Genomic DNA, 9,120 nt, shown 5'->3' with positions numbered 1-9,120 from the left:
CTTGACGGTTTAGCTAAAAAGTATAAACTCCAGCTACAATCGATGACGCACCTGGCTGAACTCATCACATGAAGCGGCCATCAGATATCCTTATACAGATACACACTAGTTTTTGATTGCTTCTTTAGTGATTTCATTATAGATAACTCTAATTACACATTAATAAAATTTATTCCTTTTATACAATTATACATTAATACAAATCAGATAAAATCACATATATCACTCTATTTTTGCCTACATGGCTCAAAGTGATCTATTAATCTACTAATAAGTTGTTTCATTGCACTTCCATCTATCGCTTTATTGTGAAAGACCAAATTGACCCTTTCTTAACATAAATATCTCCATATTCTGCTGAGTAAGATTCAACAATGAATACGATTAGAAAATTTGCTTTTCTTGATCTTAATTCTCCTAAATATTCACAAATTATGATCACGAGTAAATTTGTAATACAAAAAGGAGAAAGGGGATTCGAACTTATAAACTATCGCTCACAGTATCTTAATCTTAACCATTAGATAGAGACATATTTGATTATATGGTTGTCTATTTGGAAGCCAAAACAAGCATAAAAACTACTGATTGCAGTACCCCCTTAAACTAGTAAAGACTTACTACTATTGCGGTACCCCCTTAACTAGTAAAGAAGTAGCAATAATTCTTAGAATACTAAAAAACCCACCTCTTCTTCTCATATACAGTCCCTGTATTTCGGACCTCCTTGTTTTCTGCTTTTTAGTTATGTCGATGCCGAGTTATATTAAATTAAATTAAACAAAAACAGCTTTTGTTTTCCTGGTATCGCAGTCCACAGATTCACAGTATATTAGTGTGGCGTGGGTAAGCAAGAATCAGTACTCACGCCACGACTCCAATTTTTAGTTCTCAACTTCTCATGCTTACACCTATTCTAAACTTCACTTATTATAATATAAAGTGTTACAGACGTCTCATAGTCAGATGTTAAAATGACATCTCGTACAACAAGCTAAAAAATTTTGGTGTTAAAGTGTCATCAAAATAAGACAGTATCAAATTGTAACTTCGTTATCAAACTGAAAGTTGATACTAAAATAGTATTGATATTAAAGTACTCTATTTTAATACCACTTTAACTTAATTTTGGTATCAAAATTTTTGTCTATAAGACGCAAATACTTTCTCTTAAAATATATGATACTCTGTAATGCGTAAACGAAACTGAAATTCCTGTTTTCGGTGCTGCACTGTCTGATTTCGGCTCTGCTGCTCTAACTCTCTGTACTTGTTTTTTTTGGATCAGATTTTGAATTAAATGACGTTGGGTTGAAATATCTCTTGAACTATTCTATGTTTTTGCCAAGTAAACAACTCTACGGTATAAGAAATTTCACTTCTCATATTGATAACCAAACAAAACACTCCATATGACAGAAGATATATGTGAGATTTTACTATATTTGATATGGCAAACATTTTACTTAGAAGCTAGAACGTCATTTATAAATATCTCCTTAGTTTGCCGACTTTCGTCTCTGTTCGACAGGTGGGTCTTGTAGTCAAGCTCCTTTCTGCCTTTGCACTCGAGGGCGAATCTCCATCCGACTCAAGCAAACCTTTACACGTCTTCGTTATCTTGACGTAGGTCTGCCTTTGGCCTAGTGTTGGAACACAAGGTGACACATAAGAGGGGGGTTGAATTGAGTGGTGAAATCTAATCGATTTTCGCAGAATCTCTTTTACTCAGTGCCTGGCACTGTGCCAAACACTCGTAAATCGCTGATTTGAGTTTTTGCGAATAATAAACTAAAAGGATGTGAGATTTGATACACAAACACAGAATATAACGTGGTTCAATCTCCCCTCTGAAATCTACGTCCACACGAAATAAAACTCTTTATTTCTTTGAACCCTAAAATATCAAACTCTTGATACAATAACATTTCCTCACTACTAACCTAGTAGTGATCCCCAACACTTAACTCTAAGTGTTGACACTCTTTATAATGGTAAAATTACAGAAAGAAAACGATCCTCAATTGTGTGCTTCTTAGTCAAGCAATTTTGAGGACAATTACAATCGGATGAAAGTTACTTAATCTGACTCGCTCAGTGTCGTAGGAAATAGTTTTCAACTTTTAATAGATTCGATTTTTCTCTCTGAAAACGTGAGATCTAAAAGTGAATTATGAATCCTTTTATAGAACACGCACTAGTAGAAAAAAGGCTACTTGCTGCGGTGAAAAAGTGCCCTATTGCTGCGGAATAGGGCGCGCAGCAATTAAGGGCGCAGCAATAGGTATTAATAATATTGCTGCGGTTTGGTCATTAAAACCGCAGCAATATTACGTAATATTGCTGCGGTTTTAATGACCAAACCGCAGCAATATAAGGAATTTTTTTTGCTTAAAAAGGTAATATTGCTGCGGTTTCTGGCCCAGAACCGCAGCAATAGGTACTGGTACAGGCAAAAAAAAAAATTTTTTTTTTTTTGAAATTTTGCAATTAAATTTGAAAGATTAAAACCATACCACTAACCCATCCACAATCCATCCAATTCACATACAAAATGAAGATGAAATAACATGAATTTCATTAATATATAAAAACTAAAAAAACTAATTACATACATAATACAAAAATCAAAAAGTAAAAACAAAAATAAGCAACTATTACAACTTAGACTAATTAAAAAAACTATAATAAAAAAAATAAAATAAGAAACTGATCTCTAAAATAACGAAAAAATCTAAAACCATATCTAAAAACGACAAAAATAAAAATAAAATCCTAAAAATAAAAAAATCACAGATCTGGAAACGAAAAAAAAGAAAAAAAAATCCAAAAAAAAGGTTCAGGCTCGAAGTACACCGAATCTGGTTTTTGAACGAAATCTGGTTGAGAACGATTGAAAAAAATAAAAAACGATTCATGGCTTTGCTCTTCTCTCGCCAATAATTCATCAACAACACCGGATTGTCGCTCGCCTACGATTCATCAACAACACCGGATCGTCGCTCGCCAACAACACCGGAACCGGAACCGAATTGTCGCTTCGTTGCTTCCTTATGTGTACCCTTCAAATCTGGTCTTCGTTGCTTCGTTATGCGAAGTAGGACCGCCGCAGCAGGCGTTTGTCCGTTGATAAGACCGACGAACGAACGGTTGAAGAAGCACGACGAACGAAAAGAACAAACCAGATATGACGATGAAGAACGACGAACGACAAAGAAGAGGAGAGAAGTCAGATTGTTGAAGCACGACGAACGACAAAGAAGAGGAGAGTGTTGGAGTTTATAATAAATGTTTGTAAAGGAAACTCAAGAGTTGCTTCAAAAGAGAATGTGAAGAGTCCCACATTGATAGAATAATAGGTAGTGTAAGGGGTTTATATACATTACACTTTCTATACCCTTTGAGTTGTGTGACAAAAGGACTTTTAGTGGGCATGTGGTGAGTGGAGTCACCACACGCGCGCGCCCGCCCGGTCCGGGCCAGGGCCATGGGCCTTGGGCCTTGGGCCTTGGGGTTTGGGGTTTGGGGTTTGGGGAATTAACTTAACTAAAGTTTTGGGTTAAAAATCTGTTGTTTTTAGCCAGTAATTAGGTTACCGTTTTTTCCCGGATTTCCTCCTTTAATGAGCCGTTATCTCCTAATTATGGGCCATTATCTCCTCCCACTAAGTCGGCTGGTAACCACGTTTTAACCCTATTATCCTTTTATAAATACGTAGGTTACTGTTCTCTTTGATACACAGAAAAAAAAAACACCTTCTTCTTCCTCTCTCGAAAATCTTATTTTTCTGGGCAATATTCAAGATCGTTCTCAATCTGTTTTTCCATCTACACTGGAAACTCAGAGACCGTGTACCCCTGGAGGTTGATTGCTAAGAGGCCGTGTGTTGTAGCGGGGCAAATTCAACTTTAGGGCAGTGAATTCTTCACGCCACGGTTTTCAAGATAAGTTAAATTTAATTTGTTAGCGGTTTTAGTTCCTACAGAGAGATGTCAGATATGACGGAGGAAATGAGAGAGAGTGAGGAGAGAGACGGCTGGGAGAAGTTGTGAAGGAAGACAAAAGAGAGTGAGGAGAGAGACGGCTGGGAGGAGTTGTGAAGGAAGACAAATAAACCCTAGAGCCGCGTCTCTTTTTTTTTTAAGCAAACAATATTGCTGCGGTTTTGGGCGGGAAACCGCAGCAATATATTTTTAAAATATTTTTTATTATATTGCTGCGGTTTCCCGCCCAAAACCGCAGCAATATTAGTCTCTCCAAGCCCCACATTTTTTTCAAAATGCATCCGTTGAACAATATTGCTGCGGTTTTGGGCGGAAACCGCAGCAATATTGTTATTTTCTATTTTTTCTTTTCTTTTTGCGTGTAATATTGTTGCGTATAGGTAAAACCGCAGCAATATCACCGCAGCAAATAGCATTTATTCTACTAGTGACGGATTGGACGAATATCCTTCCAAAGGATATCTTTCAATTCCTTAATTCAAGGGATTTAATTCTCTTTTAGATTATCAAACTTTATCTTTTTCCATCTTTATCTTTATTCTCAAAAAGATATGTTTTCCATAACAGATTTTCTTTTCAACTCAAAAAGTATTTTCCAAAATAAAATCTGATTTTATAAAACTTGTTTTCAAACATTTTTAAGGAAACATGATTTTTAAAATCTTTTTAAAATCTTTTATTTATAATTAAAATTTTTTTATATGTTTTAAGGAAAATAGATTTTGTAAAATCTTTTTCTAAAACTCTTTTTATTTTAAACACGTTTTTTTGGAAATATAATTTTTGTAAAATCTTTTTTTAAAACTCATGTTTTTATCAAAATCTTTTATAAACACGGTTTTAAAATTCTTTTTCTAAAACTCACGTTTTTATCAAAAATCTTTTATAAACACGGTTTTAAAATTCTTTTTCTAAAAACACGTTTTCCTAAATTCTTTTTATTTCTTATTTCTTTTTTATCAAAAATCTTTTATAAACACGGTTTTAAAATTCTTTTTCTAAAAACACGTTTTCCTAAATTATTTTTATTTCTTATTTCGAAAACTTATTTCCTTTTTATATAGATATATAATTTTATACAATTATTTATTTTCTTAACTCAAAGAAAATAATAATTATACTAACTTTATATTTCTATATTTAGCACATAGCATATCACTAAGTTAGAGCATATTACATTTTAATCCAAAGTAACTATTCTAAGGAACATATAAACTTGACTTCAATCTTGATTCTTCTTTTCTTCAAAGTCTTCATTTATTAATTCCTTTCTTCATGCATATGTTGCAACTATTACATACTTTCATACTAAAATATATTATATTAATTTTCATCATCAAAACATAATATGTGCATAAGACATAACATGTACATGCACAACACCTAGATTAATTTTAAAGTTAAATGGAGTTTCTATCGTTCTACTTAAAGAATTCAATATAAAACTTCATACATCTTAAAGTTCATAGGATGAAATGAGATTTTTTGAGGCCCTTATACTCATTATGCCTAGCATTGAGTAGGATGGATTATCTTTGAAAATTTAGAGTTAAGGAAAAACATATTCATGTGAGAGTAGATATCGGAAATCGAAATACATGTTAAATGTACGTAGTTGTAATGTTCAATTATCCGAAAACAAATTTTCTAAAAAATGTTAATTCGTTTCAATTATATTTTTCAAATAATATTTAATTGTCGGTAACTAGAAATACTAATGCTTGAAGTTATGTATTAATAGGTGTAATAGTTACACGGTTGCAAATAAGAAGAAATATAGGAATATATGACTACTTTTATTAAATAGTCATGAAAAATGAAAAGTTGTTCTATGGAATGAATGAATTATATAATTTGGTGGTGTCTTTTCATTTTTAATGGTAAATCTATGGAGATTGTGGTCACTCATGCATGTTTTGAGAATTATATTATTGCATAGTATGGTGTGATTAGTTTTAAATTGGTAAAATACTCTTAATAAAACGCATTATAATCGACCATACACTTGACGTATTAAAGCTACCTTATATTCAGCCATTCAGGTGTATGTGTAACGTGTATACAAGCTGCACAAGCTAATGAAGAACTGTTGTCATACACCCTTGCCCAAGTGTATGAATTGTGTTTTTGAAATATAACAGGAAAGCTCTTCTTCGTTTTTTTTTTATGGGCTATTCGTTATGTCTATTATGCAATAAAATAGCAGATTGGATCGCCAATGTCAGTCATTTAGTTGATTCTCAGTTTAATATAAATAATTGTATTCATTCCGCTCTTCGTTATTCTATTCTTGTAAACAATAAGATTAAAACTCTCCTCGTGCGGAGGGTCACTTAACCTTTTTTTCTCCCTACCTTAAAAAAAAATAAAATCACTTATTACAAATATATAGTGCGTGCCATGTTAAGTTTTAAATTTGACACTTACGTGGAAGTGAGTGATATAGGTCAGTTACCACCTGCGAAACTATTGCATGAGCATCTCATGATGAATACTGAATTACTGATGTATGTAAAGCAATGAATCATGCCTTTAAATTATCATACTTCTAAAGTACTGATTACATTACTAGCTAAAATATTACTTCGTTCATTAAGGCTCCGTTTGGTAGGGCGTAAAACGTTTTCCCGGAAAACTGTTTTCCTCTATTTTTAGTTTTACATTGTTTGGTTGGTAAAAGAGTGTAAAACCATTTTCCCTTGGGGTAAAATTACTCTCCCAATGATGGAAAACCATTTTCCTTTCAAAATGAAGGGAAAACTATTTTCCTTCTATTTCTTGTACACTCTTCTCACTACCTCCTTACTTTCCTTTTCATTTTCTTTTCATTTCATCATTTTTCCTACATCGAACCAAACAACGGAAAACTAATTTTGGAAGTGTGTTTTCCATTGTAAATTGTTTTCCATGAAAATCATTTTACATTGAAAATGTTTTACGCCCTACCAAACGGAGCCTAAAATCATTCATTAATATAACTCTGGGTGTGCGCGCATATGCATGGATCCGATTCATATTAACGCATTAGTGTGTACCAGATCAAAAGCGTGTATCATTTCTAAAACAATCGATTATATCATTCAGAAACCCGATATATAATGCAGAAACTCGTTTTGTCATTCAACTTAATATATAATGCATAAGCTATATCATTTTTAAACAATCTATATCATGATTCAGAAACTCAGAGTACGTACCATGAAGAAACTCACTATAACATTCATAATCATACTAACTATATCATGCAGAAACTACATCAATGTCTAAACAATCCACTATATCATTCAGACACTCACTATATATGCAAAATCTCACTATCGTTCAAACAGTCAATATATTATGTAAAATGTCCGACCCATGAAGATATACATGAATTTTTGCATGATATAGTGAGTTTCATTATAATTAACCCACGAAGATAAAGCCCTTCCTTATATATGTTAGGTTTATATATGTTGATCTGATCGGACTTACGATACGTAAAAGTCCGACCTTGAGGGTATATATGGTTCTTGACCACTCTTGATCCTCGACCCACGAAGTGAAAAATTGTGATTGATTAATTATGTTGAGATATGTCTTGAATTATCTAATGTTATGAGTAAACCGGCACAGGAGTCAGCAAGTTATGGTCCATGGGTGAAACTCCCTAGTGGGGGCATGGGGCATACGGTACCCCTGAAACTTTTCGATATATGTTGTTTAGTATATTGTCTCTGTTTTGGGTTTAATTTATGCTCATTCTTTATAGGATAATTAGTAGGGTAATGTATAAACCTCTTTAGTTATCCTTACTCTCTGTGGTGATTCTTTAACATCTTGTTAGTGAACTACGTTAAATCCCTCTGTTATTAACTCTTATGTTATATATGGTTTGTTAATTGTTTTGTCACAACAGATTAAAACTCTCATGTAACACGCGACGTATACGAAGTCGAGTAGTTTACCGTCACCAATGCACATTTGAGGCCAACAACTCTCCTCAAAAATCAACACAAATTCATTACTTAGTTTCATTACTTAATTAGTAACAAACAATTTTTCATTTTAATATATTTATTTTACACAAACTTCACTATGCAGTATTTCGTATATGGTGCATCTATTTGACTTTTGTAGTGTTTGATTAATGTTAAGAGTATAACTCATATGAGTTAGGAATACTTTTCCTATATTAAAGAAATAAAGAGATAATGACTAATTTATAAGCTTAGTGGGCTACTCCAATATTACCAATTGATATGATGAAAGTTTACTAATTCTTATATGTTATCAAACTTTACTAATCTTGTATGTGGTAAAACTCTTCTCTACTATCGGCTTGTGTTAAGCGTCATAAAATATTAAATGCTACTTTTAAACACGAAAACTTCATTCAAAGATTATCGACCCATAAGTATGGTCGGATGCGTGTACAAAATAATCTCCAAACTGTTGGTGGGGAGATTAAAAAGAGTTATGGGCTGCCTTGTGGGCCATCAACAATCTTCCTTTATCAAAGGAAGGCAGATTATTGACAGTATTCTAATAGCCAGCGAATTGTTCGACTCTTGTAAACGTTCGAAACAATCGGCTATAATGCTCAAGTTAGATTTCCACAAAGCATTTGATTGTGTATCTTGGTCATTCCTGGACTGGATTCTTAGCTAGATGAATTTTCCTCCTAAGTGGCGAATGTGGATATCCTCATGTATCACCTCGGCCGCAGCATGTGTCCTTCTTAACGGGTCCTCTTCTCATCCCTTCAACAAAGGGGTCTCCGACAGGGAGACCCGCTATCACCCTTTCTCTTCGTATTGGTAGTGGAAGTACTTAATCTCATGATTGGGAAAGCAACATCCATGAATCAGTGGTCAGGTATTAAAATTTGCAATAATGGTCCTGTACTAACCCATTTACAATTTGCAGATGATACTATTTTATTCACAACCCAGAACGAGGAGGCACTTTTCAACATCAAGAAGACCTTGATCCTGTTTCAACTTGCTTCAGGATTACAGATCAACTTCCATAAAACTGAAATTCTAGGGGTCAATACGCCTCAAAGCTGGCTTCAAAGGGTGGCAGAGCTCTTATGTTGTAAAGTTGGTTCCTTTCCCATCACTTGTCTCGGACT

The sequence above is a fragment of the Beta vulgaris genome, chromosome 7 (assembly GCF_026745355.1).
Source record: "Beta vulgaris subsp. vulgaris cultivar EL10 chromosome 7, EL10.2, whole genome shotgun sequence".
In the NCBI taxonomy this organism is placed as follows: domain Eukaryota; kingdom Viridiplantae; phylum Streptophyta; class Magnoliopsida; order Caryophyllales; family Amaranthaceae; genus Beta; species Beta vulgaris.
Note: the sequence above shows the minus strand (reverse complement) of the source record.